This window comes from Polypterus senegalus, chromosome 9 (genome assembly GCF_016835505.1).
Source record: "Polypterus senegalus isolate Bchr_013 chromosome 9, ASM1683550v1, whole genome shotgun sequence".
Taxonomy (NCBI): Eukaryota; Metazoa; Chordata; class Cladistia; order Polypteriformes; family Polypteridae; genus Polypterus; species Polypterus senegalus.
This window is the reverse complement of record NC_053162.1, coordinates 102,144,287-102,165,908: the sequence shown is the minus strand read 5'-3', so window position 1 is coordinate 102,165,908 and position 21,622 is coordinate 102,144,287. Positions and strand designations below refer to the sequence as shown.

General features: G+C 37.8%; 1 protein-coding gene across 1 annotated transcript in view; it reads right to left on the bottom strand.

The window, feature by feature from the left end:
- The window catches only part of slc7a5 (solute carrier family 7 member 5), a 76,719-nt gene that overhangs the window by 27,017 nt on the left and 28,080 nt on the right, over positions 1 to 21,622 (bottom strand). The gene's annotated exons all lie outside the window — the stretch shown is intronic.

Below are 21,622 nucleotides of genomic sequence, written 5' to 3'. Positions count from 1 at the left end.
AGCATAAATATACTCTTGGCCTAAAAAACAAATTAAATTAGAGATACTGTACATCTGGAATCATCAGATGAACATGCAACCTCTAGCTAGCATCACCTTGGTTTAAGGCAGCTATCAGATTTAATTTACCTAATCTCCAAAATTAACTTTATAAGATTATTGTAAAAGATTTAAGATGTTTGGGTTCTATATTAATTGTGTACATTCCCTTCTTAAAACGGGGGTTGAAAAAAGACCAAGAAACACGCTTGAAATTGAAATTCCAAAGCAGCCACATCAAGTACATTGGGCAACGAGGAAAAAATGCACATGGACTCTAGGATTAAAGCTTGATTAAGTGCAATGAATGTTATTTTTAAACCAACAGAGTTTGCCTTTTCTCCAAGTGTCAGCATGAGAGTTTCTCCAGGTACTCTGGCTTTGCATCCACATGCTTGGGCAAGTCTAATTGACCCAGTGTTTGTTAGTGTGCTCACAGATAACTTAGAACCTTGTCCGGGTTTGGTTCTTGTTTTTTGTCCAAAACTGCCAGGACAGTCTCTGGCTCCTGCAACATTGTACTGAATTGAGTGGGCTGAAGGGATAGATACATGGGTGGATATCTTAATTATTAGTGTGTAAAAATGAATATCATTTTTGAAATAAGCCAGTCCGTTTACTTTTTCAGGTTAAATACGCATTCCTTACTATGATTATAAGAAAGTTCAAACTGGAGCTTATTAATATTAAAATAAATATGAGGTGATTGCCCAACACAATTTTTTTGACACATACACATTTTTACCTGTAATAAAACAGGCTGATCATAATTCCAGGTGCTCCCAAATATGAGACAACCTTAAAAGATTAATATAAATTTAATATAAAAAAAAAAATTAAAAATAAAAAGCAGAATGTTCTTAGTGGGGTAGAACACTTATGTATTTATTATTCCACTTTTTAATAATAATAATTATATCATTTTAAAAATATCTGTGTATCAAAAGAATTATTCAACAGAAGACAGCCAATTTCAATTTTCCTATTAGCTTTGTTTAAATTTGCTGAAAATGGCATTAGCACAATTCAAGTCAAGGATTTGATTCATTCCAGTTCATATTCACTGTTATGACTAAATAAAACAACCTTTTCACTGGGACTTGGTAAAAACACCACTTTCTTGTTAATCAATTGTGATGGACAAGCTGAGCCCAGCACAGATCCTTGAGCCTTAGAACTGAATAAACAGGTTTAAAAATTGGATGCATGGATGGACAATTAATTTGCAATTTGGTGTTTGTTTGTGCAAAATGCTGTTATTTTTGAGGTTGATTCATTTTGTTATTCTGGTATTGCCACTCTATTACTGTTTTGTGACTCTTTTAATAGATGCACTAACATTTTCTGCTTCTGGTCCTTCTGCTACTGTGTAGTTGCTTTCATGCCATTTGACACATGACATCATGGTGGCCATGATATGATATAAAACATGTACCCAAACATTGAAATAAAAAGGTTTGTCAAAGTCCATTATTTTGAAGGTGTTGTAGTGATTAAGGCGTTGGATTTCAAACCCTAAGCTTGTGGGCTCAAATCCTGCTACTGATACTGTGTGACTGTGAAATGTCATTTCACTTTTCTGTGCTACAACTGGAAAACCAAAAAAAAAAAAAAATGCAAGTTGCCACGGATAAAGGTGTCATCCAAATAAGTAATTATCACATATGTGCAATGTGAATCTGCAACAATACTGCGAATATGCCAAGATCTTACTGCATTTTAAAAATGTAATAAAAATTTAGCACCAGCCCACCTCATACACAGATCAAAGAACTTCAGAGAGCTGGGTGGTAGGGCATCCCTGTTCATAGTAAGCACACACCCACATAAATGTAAGTGGGTGGGGATGGGGATGTCCCTTTTGAAGTCTGTAGATGTGGACATATATTACAATAGAGTAGCTTTTGAGGGGGCCCATTAAGTTTAAACTGATGCCATTGGTCCAGGGTCTTTGCTCCCTCTGTCATTGTCATGTGCAGTCTTACATGTCTATACAAACTGAACAGCAAAGGGGCTGGGGGAGTTTCCTTGGGCTTTCATGAATATTCATATAATATTGCTACATATGACGGAAAAAATTATCAGGGGCTTACCGCTATTTTCATGTACATAATCAAAAAATAAAAGATCAGGAGCCAAATGCAATAAATCAGGGATGTCAACTTCTGAAGTCCCTACCACCCTCCAGACACAACTGCGTCACTCTTGGATCAGAGGACCCCAATTATGCTTCTACTTCTCTGTCACTCCCTTTTTGCTTCTCGTGAAGCAACACCTACTTATAACCACAGCACCGGACACTGGCTTTTGAGGTTTATAGCACAAATGCTAACTTCTATCCTTCACATCTTCCTTGAAGTTTCTCCTTCCATTTCACACCTGGCTATAGATACCAAATATATGCTGCTCCTGTATTTTTTTTGGCCTGCCAGACCTGGGTTTAACAGCAACTGTGCCTGTGGCCTTCAATTTCCTGATTACATTCCTTACAGTTGAACCTGACAGTTTCAATCTCTGAGATAGCTTTTTGTAGCCTTCCCCTAAACCATGATACTGAGCAATCTTTATTTTCAGATCTTTTGGGAGTTGCTTAGAGGATCCCAGGCTGTCACTATTCAGAGGAGAGTCAAAGGGAAACACAACTTGAAACTGACCACCTTAAATACCTTTTCTCATGATTGGACACACATGTCTATGAAATTCAAGGCTTAACAAGCTAATCCAACCAATTTGGTGTTGCAAGTAATCAGTCCTGGCCAGGGCTCCACCCCTTCTTCAGTCATTCATCCACCCTATTGGTTAGTGCTAGCGTTTGGCTCAATTTCTCCATTCTTCGTTTGCATAAAGTACACTCTTATCGCAGCATAAAGTATGTAAGTTAGCATAATATTAATAAATATTGACATACCAAATAAAAAACATAGGTTAACTAATTTTCTTTTTTCTATAACATCAACAATTTTCAATTAAATCCATCAATTTTAGAGATTTTTGGGGTGTTTAGTTTAACCCCAAATATTGATAGATCGAAATGTTCTTACTTAACAGATACCTATTGCCCTGAATGTACCATCCTGCCAAATTTCAGCTAAATGGGAAAAAGTGCTTTCATTGATGAGTGAGACATGCTAGTCAACTTTGCATTTCTTATAAACACAAATAGATTAGCATTCCTTTTCCTGTTAGAGTATTTCTGTCAGTTATGTTCATCTAACCGTCATAGTCTCTTTTGTGACCTGCAGAGGGTGCTCCAGCCCCCCATACCTGACACAGACAGACACCGGGCACAAGTTTAACACACAACACAAGACGTTATTTACCATGGGGATGCTTTACATTCATTCTCTTTATCCTCACAGGATACAGCACCACAAGGCACAAAGCACCACAGTACTTTATCCTTCTTCTCCTTTACTTTTTCTCTCTCTCTTTCTCTTCACTGCCACTCCTCCTCTGGCAAGCTTCAACCACCTCCTCCTGACTCTGGCTCAGGTACGTGGTAGTACTACTGGGTAACACAGAAGCCCAAAGAAGTTGGGCTCCTTAGCCCCTGCAGCACACCCGGAGTCCAAAGGGCTGTCCTGAAATCCAACTCCCATGAAGCGGGAATCCATGGCACCATAGCAACCCCAGGGGGCTGCCACCTAGTGAACCAGGGGAGATAATGCCCTGTGCACTATAAGCGCGTTCCGGCCAAGTAGGGCTCCTGGCCTTCCAAGACACTTTATATTATATATGTTGTGAAGCTTGGGTCACAAAGTTGCACAGGAGAATTCAGCAGGTTTTCCAAGGAGTATAAACTTTATTGCTGTTTTGCCAGTTACAAACAAAAGCCCCTTACAGAGGCGATCTGACCTCACAAGGAACAGCTGGCAAACTTAACGCATTGACCCCAACTCCTGCTTAAAAGAAAACAAAGTCTTCTTCATCAAGGGGATCCAGTGGGCTGGTAGCAGCAGCCAGAGTGGATGGAGTCTGGGGGAAGAGAGACAGGAGAGTGAGAGCCCTCAGTTTCGCAGCGGCTCAATCTTTTAAATTTTCGAAGCCCTGCACGACGCAAGCCAGCAGCTGCTCTCGCAAAGAGGTACTGTAAGAGTGTTTCTTTTTCGTTGAAAAACTGTTTAAAAAGGGGGGTTTCTGAAGGAGTGGTCATAATACAATATATACATACACATACTAGCTATGCTACCCATCTGAGATGGGCTGAAATCTAATTAAATCAGCAGAGACCTCCACACTAACATATGCAGTGCACCATCTATTAGAATGAATTTTATAATGTATGGAGTAATAAAATGCATTGCATTTGTCATTCCAACAGATGGCACATCACAAACACAATGCATTTTATTACTACAAATGTTTGTGATGCAACATCTGTTGAAATGACAGAGACATAGCAACCAGATGGACCCTTGTCCTTATATTAAGGTGATTATTCTAGCTGACTTCACCTGGAAAATATTCCTAAAACAATGGACCTCTGTTACAGTGCTGTCAGTTAATCAGATATATCAGAAGTACTAGGTAAAGAAATACATCTTTGTATACAATATTTATTCATTTATTTTAATAAACCGGGGCTAATACTATGAGTTTACTGGAGTTCCTTTACTCTTGAACATGCTACATACAATCAGTCATGAGTAAAACAAATCTTTGTTTTATGTACTTTTTGTCCATTTTCGATTCTTTTGTTTGCATTAATATCGCTTGTCTTTATTATTTGTATTGTTCATTTTTCATTTTGTCTATTTATCAGTGCCTTAGTTATGTCCAATGTGTTTTGTAGGAGGTCCCCCCAAGAGGCAGAACCACCTGCCAATCACCGCAAGGAACCGTGCTCCGCCCTATAAATTCAAAGACTCTCCCGGAAGTTCATTCAAATGCATTCGAGAATTTTGACGAGTTTCTGGGTTTCTGTTTTTTGATCTTCTGTCCTGTGTTTTGACCTCACTTTGGAATTGTAGGTATTGTGACTGCCTCATTGCCTACGCAAATCTTTTATGCCTCTTGTGCTCTGTGGATCTTCACCCTTTTTGACAGTGAATTTTAGTGAACATAAAACCTTTTTATTTTTACAAAGTTCTGTATTTACTTGTTATACCAGTGCTTTTTGGGACTTACATGTTTTGGGACTCCTGGATGAGGGTCAACACTTTTTGAGGCGATGGAAGGTAAGCAAGTAGGTCATGCTCCTGCAAATGGTGTCAAAAGGTGTGCAAGGACATCCACTGATGTGTGGCAGACCACAAGTTTAGGGCAAGTATCTGTAATATGGCTGGTCAGCCTATCACTACCATGTACTTGATATGTTTGTCCTCCTGTTCATTGTGCATCATGGAGCTTGACACCCTTCACTTAGGGGTGTGTGACACTCCTTAGCCTACTAATGCCAAATTCATCACTGTGCTTGCATTCTATCTGACACGAGCTTCAATGCCTTGTAAGGATAATCTGCCATTTCATATTCCCTCAGTTCCCCTCCTCGCTAAAAGTATGCGCTTCACAAGTGCATGTTTAGTTCCAAAGAGTACACTACCAGAATGAGGTTCCTTTTTCAGACGCAATTTATATCCCACTGTGGGAAAGACAAAAGGGTGTAACTCACACTTCATATGGATATGTGCTGTGCATGTCAGCATTTTCAATTTACCGTGACCTACTGTATCCATCCCACCTGTCCTATGACATGTTTAGCCCCAGGGTTGCAATTTTGTATATTACTCCAAAATGTTCTTACTGTAAATGTGTGTAAATATAAATGTTAAATAAGCTGTTTCTCTGCCATTAAAGTGCAATTTAAGGGTAAATGCAACTGATTGCTTCTTCTGTGAATTACTTGTTGTTAATAACACAATAGTTCTACCATTTTTTTTTTTAGAACTAACCTTACTATCTTCTGCAGCACACCTCTTTTTTGAAGAGTATGGTGGGTTAGGTATGGCAAAAATGGTCACCGCTGTCCCTTTCAATATATGGCACAGTAAATCCACTTAGCAGTAGATCAGGGATTTCTAAATGGTTCTCTCACTGCTGAAGTTGGAGATATTAATTCAATACCTCATGTTATATATGCTACTGTACATTTTAGATGAAACTTTTGCCATTTTGGCAAATCATTTCCAGTGTATTACACTAGGCTGTGTCTGACTCTTATCTGGTTTCATGCTAAAAACTTACTTGGCATCTCTGCCACTAGCATTCCACCACATAAAAGTCATAATTATGGCATTGTTAAAATCCAGGATATAATCATATCATCCAAGTAAATCACAGCAATTAAACTAATGAAAATGAACTAAGTCGTTATCACACATTGTCTGATAAGAGTAGGAACAGTAAAATGGATCAATCTATTGACTAAAAGAACAGATTTCTCTTATTTTCTCCTAGGCATTTAGTTTAAAATTAGTCTGACTTGAGATGTCCTTTAGGAACACAAAATTAAAATATGTATAAAAGCTTCAATTATCCTTGAATTCATGCTAGATTCAATCCAATTTAGCACACCTAAACTGAAAACAGATATAAAACATGAATCATGAAAGTGTGGCATTTATGGAGCTTTTTTAAAGCCCTCTCTTAGTGCCTGTCCTCTGAGTGCTGTCTGGCAAACAATGAAAGTCAAATATGAACAATCTGACCAGGATGTAGTGTGTTACCACAAACAATCAGATGAATCAGAATGGTGTAAACATTTAAAAATAACATACAGCTGTTAAAATATAAAGGGATGATTTATTTGCTATAGAGGATTTACCTGGTGACACACAATGTGTTCAAAGCCAATATTCCATCTGCCCCAATACTGACAAAATGTCAAGCTGCCTCCCTCAGATTGCCCTTGGATTAAAAGGTATGAAGACATCAGTGAGCAGTTCTGTCATTACTTAATGGCAGCAATTCCAAGTTGAAGTTTATTTTCTTTAAAGACAGCATATTCATAAATACATAAAAGTACAAACACAAAAAGCATGGAAGCTTCTTATTGACACTTGAAGAAAAAAATGATTGCATTATTTCATGAAAGCATTGCATTATTTTACAAAGACATTGCATGCTGCTGCCAGTGACAGTTACTAAGAGTAGGATTAAGCACACACATAGCTTGCAAACAAATGACAGGAACAGAGTACAAGTTATAGATATACATTTAGTTGTAATCAGGTTAAAGCAAAGTAAGTTTACTATAGATGCTTTAATATACAAAGAGTGGTACTGCAGAGCAAGGATTCCTGCCTCTTAGCAACACAGTCTGCTTCAAAATATCTATAGTAAATAAATTAAAACTAAACACATACTCTAGGTTTCTGTTACTGGATTGCATGTTGCATTGACTGTGTAATTCAGCTCTGTAAAGGACAGATGTAATGTCCAGTAAGTTTGCTTCTTGTCTTACACCAAGTGTTGGTGCAATAATCACTGGCTCTTTGTGTCTCTAAACTAGGCAGATTAAAGTTACTCCTTGCTACATGCAACACCAAATACATACTGTACCTATAACTTCTGCTCAATGCTTGCCACTTGATTGCCCACCATACAGGTATATGTGCTTCACCTCTTCTTTACTAGCTGTTACTAGACAAGCAGAATCTACGCATACACTATTATCCCAACTACAGCGGGCAAAATCTTTGTGAAAGAATGCTCTACTCTGTAAATAAGTATTTATTTCAACTTAATGCATTTTCAAAATAAAATGCCTTTTTATTGTATTAATTTTAATTAAACGCAAATAACAATCCATACAATCAAATCATACTTGACAAACTCCGGGTTTGCGTGAACGCTGGCGGGACTGGTCGCCACTGCTCGCCGGTAACTAGACTATTGATTTTAGCTATGACTGGTGATTTTGATGGTGATATTGCCATTATTGCTGATATCTATGTGTGGCTGTGTATGCATTAGCTTCAGCCTAACCCCGTTTCAAGACTTATTCTCTGGATGCCTGAGCTGCTTGTGGCATCACCTACAATGTGGACTGGTAGGATATTCACCTGGTTTATGTTTGTTTGGTGTCTTCTGTCACTCGCTATCCAACCTGTAACGGGCCTCCTCCAGTACTTAGCTGCTGAGCTTCTTCGACTGTGTCTCCACCAGCCTGTGCTGCATTTCGACCCGGACGTCATATTTCTCCCTCGTCGGAGATACATCCATCGTGGGTCCTGCCGGAGATTTTGAATGGACGCCTCAAAAAGGAATTCACTCCTTCTGGTCTAGCTCTCGGCACGCTCCACATAACACAGATAGGAATGCGGACCACAGTGTGTTGGCCAGCCTAGCTCGTCGGCTACCACCACTGCCAAATGCCACAGCAACATTGTCAGTTTCTGTCTACTGAACATCTGCTCACTCACGAGCAAGAGGCATCTCATTCAGGATCTCCTCATTGACCGTAAGTTTGACTTTCTCCGTTTAACTTGGCAGCACAACCTCAAGACTTTTCTCAATTTAATGAATCCGCTAACACCAAGGGGGGTTTGTTTACATTTGTCAACCCTGTGCCTCTGGCCGAGGTGTAGGTATCGCAATAATTTATCGCGAGAAGTAGAAAGTACTGCCGTTGCCTGCTCCTGCCGTTAGCTCTTTTGAATCAACTGTGTGTCAATTGTCTGGGCCTATTACTACTATCATTGCAACTGTCTACCACTCCCCCTAAATCAATGATTTTTTGAATGATCTTGCTACCATTCTTACCCATTTATCTACAATTACTTCAAACATAATTCTGTTGGGGGATTTTAATATACATTTGGACAACATCAATATCCCTCTCACTAGAGACTTTTCATCTTGCCTTGAGAGTTTTGGATACCAGCAGTACACCCAACCATTGTAAAGGACATATCTTGGACCTGATCTGCTGCTCTGGTGTTGTCCCTCTCGATCTTACAACAGATGAACTCACTATAACTGATCATTTTCTCCTCTCATTTAATGCTAAAACTTACTTTCTCTATTACTAAGCTCTCCTGTCTCATATCTTTTTGTAATGTTAAGAATATTCATTTGAATTTTCTGTCTTCTAGAATAATTCCCAAATGAACTTTTATAATTTATCCATTCCTGAAGAATTGGTCTCATATTATAACACTGGTCTCAATGGTATTCTTAATTCTCTTGCTGCACTAAAAAACAGATCTGTTTCTTTTTCTGCCCTCTGGTTTATGCCTGAACTTCAGCTTCTGTAAGCTAAGGGCAGGCAACTTGAACGGATACATAAAAAACTGGACTCTGTCTACAAAGAGATGCATAAAAATCATGTACTTTATTACAAGGACTGTATAGCCCAAACAAAATCTAACTATTACACTCAGTTAATTTCTCGTAATAAAGGTAACACCAAGTCTTTGATTTCACTACTTAGTAATGTTACACAACCTCCAGACTCTTTACCATCTCAGCCTTACTCGACTGCTTTCTGTAATTCTCTTATGTCCTTTTTTTAATGAGAAAATCCAGAGGATACATCAGCACCTCGATCGAGATTCTATCTGTATTTCTTTTGAACTACACTCATTTATTCACTCTTTTAATTCTTTCCAGCTTCCCACTTCCTCAGAAATCTCAGATCTCCTCAGCAAATCTAAGTCATCTACTTGTCTGCTGGACCCCTTCCCTACAGTTCTGGTTAAAGCCTGCCTCCGCTCTTTGGTCCCTCTCATTTCTGCCATAATTCACTCCTCTCTCACTACTGGTACTGTTCCTTCATCTTTTAAAACTGCTGCAATAACCCAGATACTGAAAAAACCTGGTGCTGATCCTACGGACTTCAATAATTTTCACCCGATTTCTAATTTGCGCATTATCTCCAAAATTCTTGAACAAATAGTAGCTAGTAGCTATTCAACTTCATTCCCACTTATCTCATAATAATCTATGTGAAAAGTTCCAATCTGGTTTTCGCCCCCTTCACAGTACAGAAATGGCACTTGTTATAATTACCAATGACCTTCTTAGGGCTGCTGACTCTGGTTTAAGTACTATTCTCATCCTCCTTGATCTGAGAGCGGCCTTTGATATTATTTGTCATACCACTCTCCTTAATAGATTATCTTTGATTGGAATTACCCACACTCCACTTGATTGGTTCAGATCCTACCTCTCAGGCCGCACTCAGTTCATTCAGTTTAAAAAACTTTCACAGTTCAACCCACCGCTGAGCCCTGGGGCCTCTTCTTTTTATTATTTACCTTCTTCCCTCTTTCATAAACATAACATTAATGCTCACTGTTATGCTGAGGACACCCAGCTCTAACTTGCTAGTAAACCCACCTGTTCTTTTCCACCATCTTCGCTTATTGACTGCATTGCTGAAATTAAATCCTGGTTCTCTTCAAATTTTCTTAAATTAAACAGTGACAAAACTGAGGTTCTCCTCATAGGCTCAAAATCATCATTATCCAAAGCCGATAATTTTTCTCTTGTTATTGATAACTCCATTGTTTCCCCATCACCTCAGGTCAAGAGTCTGGGTGTCATCCTCGACAGTACTCTATCTTCTGTGAGAGACGGCCGGAAGTTTATCCCGGCCAGCGCCCCCAGGCCGCTAGATGGAGTTCTCCCTGCAACATGGAGGTGCCCCGAAGTCCCGCAGGGCATTATGGACAATGGAGTTCAGCTTCACAGCCCTGGTGGATACCGTGGGGACCGCCAGGGGATGCTGCAGGGAGGCACAATTGTTTCTATTATAGCCCGGAAGTACAAAAATCCCTCGCTATATCGCTCTTTGACTTTCGCGGCTTCACTCTATCACAGATTTTATATGTAAGCATATCTAAATATATAATGCAGATTTTTCGCTGCTTCGCAGGTTTCTGTGGACAATGGGTCTTTTTACTTCTGGTACATGCTTCCTCAGTTGGTTTGCCCAGTTGATTTCATACAAGGGACACTATTGGTGAATGGCTGAGAAGCTACGCAATCAGAACACACAGTTAAGTTCCTGTGTGCTGATTGGCTCAGTGACGGAGCGCCAAAATCGATTGCACTGCGTTAACCAGGAAGTCTCGTCTCACTCATTCAGCATCAACGTGTTTCACTGTGTAAAGAGTTAACTTTTGTGCTCTTTTGTGTTTCTTTGTACATAGTCAAGCCCTTCGTTATGGCTCCAAAATGATCTGTCTATTGTAACGGCTGTAACATATGTGATATCGGAGACGCTCGATATCTTTAAAATAATATTTAGGTTTTACTGTATATAAACAATGTGTTTACATGTATAATTTCAAAGTATCTTACCTAATATCTAAGAGAATACAAAGGGTTTATGCTGTATAACTGTGCGGGAAAGGTTTATAAGAGTGTGGGAGAGTTTATAAGGGCTTAGAATATATAAAAATAACCATATGAACATATGGTTTTTACTTTGCGGATTTTCACCTTTTGCGGAGGATTCTGGAACGCAACCCCCGCGATAAAGGAGGGATCACTGTACTCCCTAGTCACGAGAACAGAAGAAATTAAGTACTTTCAGGCTGAAGGATTCACATGGCCTAAAGGACAGAAGCACTTCCGGGTCATGAACTATATAAAGGACGATGGAAAACCCAGCAGGCGGAGCCGGAGTTGGGAGGGAGTGTGACAGAGAGGCTGGGTGGAGAGGAGGATTTATTGTATTATTGATATATTGTTGGGATTATTGCTATTGTGTATAGTGGAGGTGCTTTGTGCACAATATTGAAGAAATATAAACATAATTTCTGATACTTTTACTTGGTGTCTGAACGTGTTGTCTGTGGGTTTGGAGGCGTGACAGCGCCCCCTACTGTCACACTTCCCAATCTCACATTAATAACATCACCCGGTCTGCTTACATCCACCTATGTAATATAAATCGCATCCACCCCTCCCTCACTGCCCATAAAACTGCCATTCTTGTTCATAGTCTTGTTACTTCTCGTCTGGACTATTGCTATTCAATCCTCTTTGGTCTCTCTAATAAATCTCTCCATAAACTTCAGCTAGTCCAGAATTTTGCAGCTTGCATCATTACTCGAACCCCATCTATTCACCATATTACTCCGGTCTTGCAAGAGCTTCATTGGCTCCCGATTAAGTTTCAAATTGATTCTGCTATTTTTAAGGTTATCCTGCATTTAAGGCCATTCATTGCCTCGCCCCTCCATATCTGTCCAACCTTCTTCATGTTGCCATTCCCTCTCATCCGTCTAACCTCCATGGGGAGCAGAGCATTCAGCTGTTCTGTTCCCAAGCTATGGAACTCACTACCTACTGAGCTTAGAAATATCAAATCATTTGCAACCTTCAAATGTAAACTTAAAACGTATCTGTTTAAAATGACTTTTTCTTTAGAATTACAGTGGCTTTGTTTGGTTTCAAGTTGTATATTTTCTGTATTTTCTGATGTTTTAAGTTGTTTATAATGTGTTATTTATTTATTTATTTAATTTATTGAATTTTCCGTGTCCTTGATATGGGCACTTATTCTAAAATGTTATTGATTAGATTCTCCCATATTTAAAAACGTTTTTGAGTAGATCCTCTGAATAAGAATTAGATTTTTTTTTAATTTCAAATAGTATAGGACATCAGTTACCCACCTACTCAAAAGGGGTGGGTTGGGATTCTTCCAGTTGACCATGATAAGTCTACATGCTAGTAGCGAGGTAAAGGCAATTACAATTTGTTTGATCTTTTCCACATTAAGCCCATCTGGGAGTACACCAAACACCACTGTTAATGGGTAAGGAGTGATTGTGACACTAAGGCTTTGTGATAGGCATTCAAAGATTTTTGTCCAAACTTACATTAATTTGGTGCATGCCCAACACATTTGGCCCAGTAAGGCTGGAGCTAGATTGCACAGTTCATAGGTGGAATCTTGCCCTGGAAACATTTTAGATGTGGTCAATAGAATATTTTAAGTTGAATAAATGAGTGCTTTACACATACGGAGCTAGAGTATACTGCCTTCCACTTCTTTTCTGAAATATTAAGATACTTTCCGTAATGTATCCTAGGATCTTTGAAAGGAAGGTATTTTAAAATGTTTTCATAAATTGTACAGATGCTATTGGAGACTTCAAGACTAATAAATACGTCTTCTGGACAATAAACAGGTGGAAGATGAAGAAAATTGGGCAGGTTCATTTTAGCAAAGTTTCTAGCTTGACAGCAGTGGAAAAGCTTTGTTAATGGGATGTAAATTGATTGTAGGATGCAAAGACATCTATGTACAAGTATCTAAATGTTTCAATCCCGGACATTTTCCAAACATTAAATACTTTGTATGTTTGAGAGGATAGAAAAAAGTGTTTGCTATGTACAGGAGTAACAGGTAAGAACTTCTCTGTCTTAAAGTGTTTCCTACATTGGTTCCATATTCTAAGTGAATGAAGGGAAATTGGATTATTAGTGTATTGAAGACAGTTTACATTTACTGGAGCACAGAGAAGGGAATATAAAGATGTACTGCAAGATTTTCATTCTATTGTAGGCCATGCTTGTGTATGTAAATCAATTTCTGTTGACATTCAGGTCTTTATGGTCTGTATATTTGCCATCTAGTAATAAAATTGAAAGTCAGGTATTGCCATGGTCCCTTCTGCTTTAGGTTGTTGTAAAGTTGCCCTTTGGAGGTATAGATGTTTTGAATTCCAAAACAAATGAGGTTATGATTGAAAGATTTGTTAATGTGGGGAAGCTTTGAAACAGAAGAAGAAAAAGCAGCTTAGGAAGAATCTTCATCTTAACAGCAAAATTTTGTTGAAAAACAGCTTTAATGTTTATTTGCAATATTTACCCTTAGATATTTAAATTGATCTGCTAAGATAAATGGGAAGGTGTCTAGTCTAATATTGTGTGCTAGAGATTTCAATGGAAAAAAATGCACTTTTATTCAAATTCATGTTGAGTCCAGATATGTTTTGAAAATCTGCTAGTTCTTTTAGGTCTACTGGCATGGAATTTTGTTTGTCAGATATATAAAGTACCATTCCATCTGCGTATAGCAATATTTTCAGTTCAAGTCCTCCTCTGAAAATCCCCTTTATCCCTGATGCATTTCGAAATTGAACACCCAAAGGCTCATTGGCGATTGCAAAAAGCAATGGTGATAAGGGGACATTCTCGTCGAGTACTGCGTTCTAGTTTGAAGTAGTCTGAAATAATGTTAATACGAATTAAGGCTTATGGAGTAGCATAGAGTAGTTTGATCCATGTACATATGTTTGGGCCGAACCCAAATTTGTACAATGTAGTGAATAGGTAGCCCAAGATATGGAAGAAGATGATTTGCTGTGGTAATCCCTAACGGGAGTAGTCGAAAGAAGAAGAAGTGAATAGGTAGCTCCATTCAACTATATCAAATGCTTTTTCTGCATCCAAATATAGTAAGATCTCTGGGGTGTTAAATATTATATTAAACAAACATTGAAAATTAGAAGCTAAGTGTCTGCCTTTAATAAATCTGGTTTGGTCTTGCGACATTACAGAAGGAGGCACTTTCTCAATCCTTCTAGCTATAATGTTGGAGAGTTAGCATCATTACTCAGGAGTGAGATTGGTCTATATGATGCAAATTGTAGTAAGTCCTTATTTTTCTTAGGAAAGATGCACATTAATGCTTGGCGAAAAGTTTAAAGTGGAATTTGTTTTTGTTTTTAGTTTCTATAAATATTGCTAATAACAGTTGAGCTATCTAAAAATTTTTTTTTATAAAATTCTACTGGGTTTTAATCAGGGATGGCTGCTTTGAAGCAAATTTATAGTAATTATGAGAGTGCCAGATGTTCATCCGTTTCCACAGCACTAACAGTATTTAGCTGTGTTATCTACAGTATAATGAGTCAAAAAACTCATTAGATTGTGTCTTATCTTCTTTGGACTGAGTAGAATATAAGGACTTATAGTACTCTCTAAATGTGTGGGTTATATTATTATGGTCAATGACTTTATATACATCTGTGTTGGTAATTGCTGTTACTGCATTGTGGACTTCCTGCTTGTGGATTTGTTGGGGTAATATCTTATTAAAATGTATCTCCATGTTCAAAATAATTATGCTATGATTTAAAGATCAGCTGTTCCGTTTCTTTAGTAGTCAAGAGAATAAATTGTGATTGCAAACCCTGTCTTATCCTATAAAGTGCCTCATTTGGAGATCTGCCGTATTCTTCATCAATTCTGGTAATTTTGTCAATTAACTCGGATGCCTTTTTATTTATTTTTATGAGAAAAATCTGAAATAATCTGTCTTTCTAAAAAAACTTTCAGAGTTTCCCCAGAGTATTCCTGCAGAGACCTCTGAGGATGCATTTCATCTCCAGAAAATTATCAATTTGCTTGGATATGAATTCTGTGCAATTCTCATCAGATAATGAGAGGGGGTTAAGAAGCCAACTACGAGATAAGTGTGTAGGGCACAGTGATTTAAGCTCCACGATCAGAGGGGCATGGTTGGATACAAGAATAGCATTATATGTACAAGGACATTATATTTTCATTTATGAGTGTTCTGTATGAGCGACACGGTTTAATTTAGTAGTATGCAGTGCGTTTAGCAGCTGTTGCAGGGGAGAAATCTGTGAGAAAGTTTGAATGCGGTTATTTTCAAATATAATCTCCTCTTTCAGTCTGAAAAGTTTTCCTTAGCCTGTAGTTTGTCGAAACGGATAATCAGGCTTATCAGTTTTGATGCATTCGACCCACATATACAGTAGGCTGCGGAGATCTCTGTATCCAATTTGAAGTCCACTTCTGTTATTTTAGAGAACAGTTCAGCAGTGAATTTCACTGGGCTTGGACTTTCATGTTTTTCAGGGACACCTTTGATGTTGTGCCTTCTATATCTGTCTTCCAGTACAGTCAGTCTGCCAACAAGCACTTTGCATTCTGATTTTGCAGCTGTTGCTTTTTCATCAGCAGTGGATGTCAATTGTTCAACAATTTCAATAGAAGTCGTAAACATTTGCTTAACATGTTCTAACTTTACTCTCTAACTTGTTCATATTTCCCTGTACTATTTCATCATTTTTTTCTAGAATTTCTGTAAAGGCTGTAGTGAACTTAGTACCTAAACATTTCTCCAGGTCTTTTATATCCTGATGTTGTTTCTCATTTTTCTTGCTTCGGTCCTTTCTTTCTTTATAACCCTTATATCCTTCTTTGTATCACTCTTTATATCATTTATGTTCCCCCCCAAGCAATATGGCAATAGTTTCCTTCAGCTTGGAAAGTACGTTTCACTCTTCTCCATGCTCTGTAGGCAGAGTTGTGAGTCTGGTTGGAGTTGATGCGGCGGACTCATGGGGGGTATTAACTGCAGTTGACAACGGAGATAAAAGGGCCATGCTCAGTTCCAATAATCCTCCTGAATCTCTACTTTCTTGCAGTTTCACTCCCACCTTTTGCTTTCGCAGCATCAGGTCCCGGAAGATCTGTTGCTTTGCCCGTCTGTTCCAGGTCAGTCTCTGATCAGTACCATGATATTGAGGCTGGTTTTGACTTTGGTTAAAGTTTAGCTGCCTTATCCTTATTCTTTTCTTTCTGAACTCTATGTTTGCTGCTCATGCTTATTTATACTCATGTATAATGTAAATACAGAGTACCTTGGGATGATCGTTAAAAAATAAATAACACCGCTGTTAATGGCGTACAGCTCTAGAAGTCCATCTCACACGATGGACAAGACCAAAATAACACACTTTTTTGAGTGACAGGGATAAGACATTTTATCCAAAGCACCTTAATTATAATTAGTAGTAAAATGGTTATCATGTTTGACAGACAAAGACAATGGTGGACTGAACAGGCCATTTTGTGGTTTACTGTCCATTTCCTTAATTTCATAGTTCACACTGTCCCACCAAGAAAGGAATGAATCTTGAACTAGTGCCCACTTTGAAATACCACTGATGTGCAGCATTTTGAGAACAAATCTTATTTAACTAGTCATGCTTCCATCCATTTCCTTAGCCACTTATGCATTATAAAACTGAGAGGGGTTTGGGGGATGGGGGGGTACAGAGACTATCCTGGAAGCAGAATGCTGGAGTCTCACACCCTCTCACACCATGCTATTTTGTAGCGACAAATAAGTGGTTTAAATTTTTGGATTCACAAAAAAAAATCTCTTGTCAAAGCCCTTTGTCACCATGCTATGTTATGAAAGGTGCTATATAAAAACTGTGTGTTTATACCCTGCTCTCCTTTAAACATTTACTCATTATACATCTGTTATATGTATATGCTATAAATTGATATTCACTTTAAAGCAGGGCAGCACAGTGGCAAAGTTGTCTCGCTGCTGCCTCACATTAAAGAGTCCCGGGTCCTCACTGTGTGGAATTTGCATGTTCTCTAAATGTCTTTGTGGGTTTCCTCCACTATTTCAAAGACATGCGGTTTAAGTGAAATGGTGATCCTAAATTGGGCCCATTGTGTAGGTTGGGGTGGATGGGTGTGTGCGCCTGTGTTCTCCCAGTGAAGGACTGGTGTCCTGTTCAGGGTTTATTCCTGCCTTGTTCCCTATGCTAGCTGGCACAAGCTCCAGCACACCCATGTGACCCTGTTCAGGACAAAGTGGGTTAGAAAATGACTGACTGAAAGGTGCAATGTACAGCCAATTACTTAAGGAGATTTGATGTGCTCTTTTTCCATTGAATTACACCTATTGTGAGTTATAAATAATAAGAAGGACCAAAGTTCTGTTGAACAGCAGGTTATACCTACCTATACAGTTTAAGTCAGAAGTTTACATACACTTAGGGTGAATTCTTTAAAACTCGCTTTATAATCCCTCCACAGATTTTATACTAACAAAGTATAAATTTGGCATATTGTTCAAAACATCTGCTTTATGCAGGGCAAACATTTTTCCAATAATATTCACAGACAGATTATTTTACATTTTACTGACTCACAATTCCAGTGGGTCACAAGTTTACATACACTTTGTTAATATACAGTATCCTACCCATACTATAAGTGTATGTAAACAATGGAAGTGTTCACCAAATTAAACTAAGGTGACTCATTTAGCAACCCGAAACCTACAAAACATACGTGTCACTACATTCTCATCTTGAGAAACATTAATACAAGAAAGATAATAATTAAACTTGGTTTTGGCTGCCAGATGTCACTTTAAAGAATCCAGGTATAAATATGAGAAAAGCCACAACAACATGCACTCAAATGTGCAAAGGGCAATGTTTGACACTATATACTGGGCTGTCAAATATTCCGTTATGAAACCCTTAAATGTAGGCCAGAATGTTACTATACAGTAATATTCAATTATGAGGCCCAGATTATTGAGATCAGAAAGTTAAGAACCATCTAGCCATCTAATTTTGGACCCACTTATTTGAATTAAAGGCATCTTGGGAATATTGGATGCAAGATGGAAACAAATCCTGGCCAGAATCCCAGGCCATCTCAGAAAACATTCATACTCACCACAATGCTCAATCAAAATTTAGTGTCACTGGTCTTTAGTATATGCAAGGAAACCAGGGTAACTTGGGAAAAAACAATTAAGTCATGGAGAAATTGTTTAAGCTCATACCCAAAGTGAAAAGGCTGGGATTCAAACCCAGTTTCCAGGAGCTGTGCAGCTGTGCCAACCACTATACCAACGTAACACCCCAACAAAGAACTGGATGAAGCTTCATTTTTTCCACAGTCAGCATACCTTGCCATAAACTGGCTTCCCACCCAGGGCTGGTTTGTGTCTCAAGCATGATACTAGGCAGATTCAGAAAATTGACAATCGATACTTCAGCAAAATATATATATTCTTCTACGAGACCTATTAATCCAGTGCTCCGGGAGTCTCCGCCCTTCTTCTTGAACCTTTACAGGCTTTTTAGGTGTAAAGAAAATGTTCAAAGGGTTCATGGAATGATTTAACAAGCAGAGAAATAATGGAGTGCATCTGTGACATCAAAGAACTATAGCTTTTAAAAAGAAAACATATGGCTTTCTAAAATGCACATTGTCAAAAACCGAGTACTACAAGAGGGAAAAAAAAACAAAAAAAAAAAACTCTGTAGCAACTGCAGCAACTGTGAAAACTAAAGGCAAGCTCTGACTGAGGTCATTTCTAACTGTGGATACACTATAGAACAGCCAAAGCACAACTACAGAAAGTAAACAGAGACTGGAGAAAGACTTCTCAGAGATGAGAGTATGGACTCATTTTCACACTGTAATCCCAAAGTTTAGGTTTGAGTATTTCAGGATGAGAGTAAATGTTTGCAGTTAAGGGATTATTATACATTTAAAAATAGTAAAAGTGTAAATTGACTAGAAAGCTAAAATTAAATGGGACATCCAGTAAACAGAAAAAAATGTTGTGAATGGTATAAATTATGAAAGGAAAAAGGCTAAGACAGCAGAGAGCCAAATATGGGTAAAATTTTTGCTAGATTTTACAGCTAGGTGTTTATAGTGTTGCTTTGTTTTGATGAAGTTATAGAGTAAGGAAAGTATAAAATTAAAAAAAGTAATACTCAGCAGCAATTGAAACCAGAGCTTCAAGAGTGCAGCCCCAAAAAATACTTATTGGAAACAAATCCATGAAAGACTGTGAAACAAAATGGCTAATGCTACAAAGCTTGGAGTTTATGTTCAACTTCATGTACACATTATTATGCTAATAATACAATTATTTCATATAGTATAAACATCCATATATAAATGCACTGCTTATTACTGTATGCATACTTGAAATACTACAAAGTTACTACATTTGCACCTTTTGCTGCAGATGTAGTAACTGTTGATGCAAATTAAAGGCGCACAAGAAGACCAGAAAAACCTGCAATAAAGGCACCATTGTATATTTATTATTCACAGGGATTATCATAATAAAGAACGATTTTAATATATTAAATGCATTTATACAAAGACCCACACTTTCAGTTTAAACTGCTGTGTACAAAAATCTTTCAACTTGTTTTCATGGCATTTTCAATAGTTTGCCTAGTAAGCATAACTCAGTTGAAGTTGTCTATCCACAGCATAAAAGGTCATGAGAATGGTCAGCCTTCACATGCCCAAGCCCCTGAGTTAGCAAGATTACTAAAAACATTTGAAAGCTTGTGATTATATCACCAACAATAGTCCTCTCAGAAATATCCATACTCTCTTTTCCCTTTTCTTTTGTTTCCACTACAGTGGACATGAACCAATAGCTGGGGGCTTTGGATTGTACATCCTCAAATCTGCACATGACAATCACAAAGTGAGGTCTTAAATAGATTCCCCTGAACCAAGCTGAATGCCATATAAGTAAATATGCAGTTTAAAAAATATAAAAATATTAGACTAAGACAACCTTTAAGAAGATCTTTATTTAATTAAAAGACAGCAGCCGAAGAGAGCTCACAGAAGTGAATTTACACAATTGGTCACACGCTCTCTACAGGGTCACTTTGCTAATTAAAGAATATATATTGCAATTGAACCATTGAAACCATTATTTTGTGCTTGTAAGCAATAATTATTGGCAGTAACCATGCAAAACTCACACAATTTGAATGCTGTTGGGGAATCAAGTAGTATTTCAAAACAAAATCAGTGACTTAAGAAAATGATTATGGATAGGCAACTATAAAAATGGTTGGTCTCCAAATGCCTTGAGCCATGGGATACTTTTGTTATTGACAGTTCAAGTGTACGTTTATCAGATCTGCAGAAGTATAGCAGTTTTACCAAAACTCCCCATTTTCCCTTAAATTGACATATATCACATCCCCCACGCTCTAAAAAGTACACTCACTATTATTTCTCGTACTCAAAAACGTGGTAATCAATCAGACATTCAGGTACACACTAACTCACACACATACCAGTCCTGTTTAGAGTTTGTATTGCTCCCAACAGGTTGAATGGTGGGAGGAAACCAACAAAAATGCACAATGGGAAAACAAAATTCACATAGTACCAATCCCAACTGATTTGAACCTGGTTAGAAGTGATGTAACAATAGTAAAAATGGAAGAATCAAAAAATGGAAGAACATGAAGACTGAGGTGAATACATTTTAGGTTTGGGATAAAGTTTTAAATATGCCTTTAAAAAGTGGTAGGTACTGTTTATACCATACTAATGATATATTATTGTACTGCTTTGTTATATGAAAGCTGAATAAAAAGATGTAAACAATTTGCTTTCTCACCATAATAACCTTCCTGGATAGGTTATTTCACATTAAGCTAGTATTGGCACTGCTTGGGGGTACTTTGTAATTTATTTATTTATTTAGCATTTAGAAAACAGCAAAGCATTAAGCCAAGAAATAAATCTGAACACAGCTTACAAAAGAGGACTGTGAGAACTGACAAAAGAAAACATGATCGCTTTCTTCACCAAGACTTAACAAGACAACCAAAAGAACAGTGCTTAATGCATTTTATCTATTTTAAACAACAGTAGTTTCATTCTACAACAGAACAGCAGATTAACTGATATAAAAAAAAATTTGGATTGAACTATATAAAGGACTTAAAAGTTAGATCAATAAACTAGGTAATTCGAAAAAGAATAAATGGTAGAATAAATGGACAAAAGTTGACTCAGTGAATGCTTTGGAATCACAACAGAATAT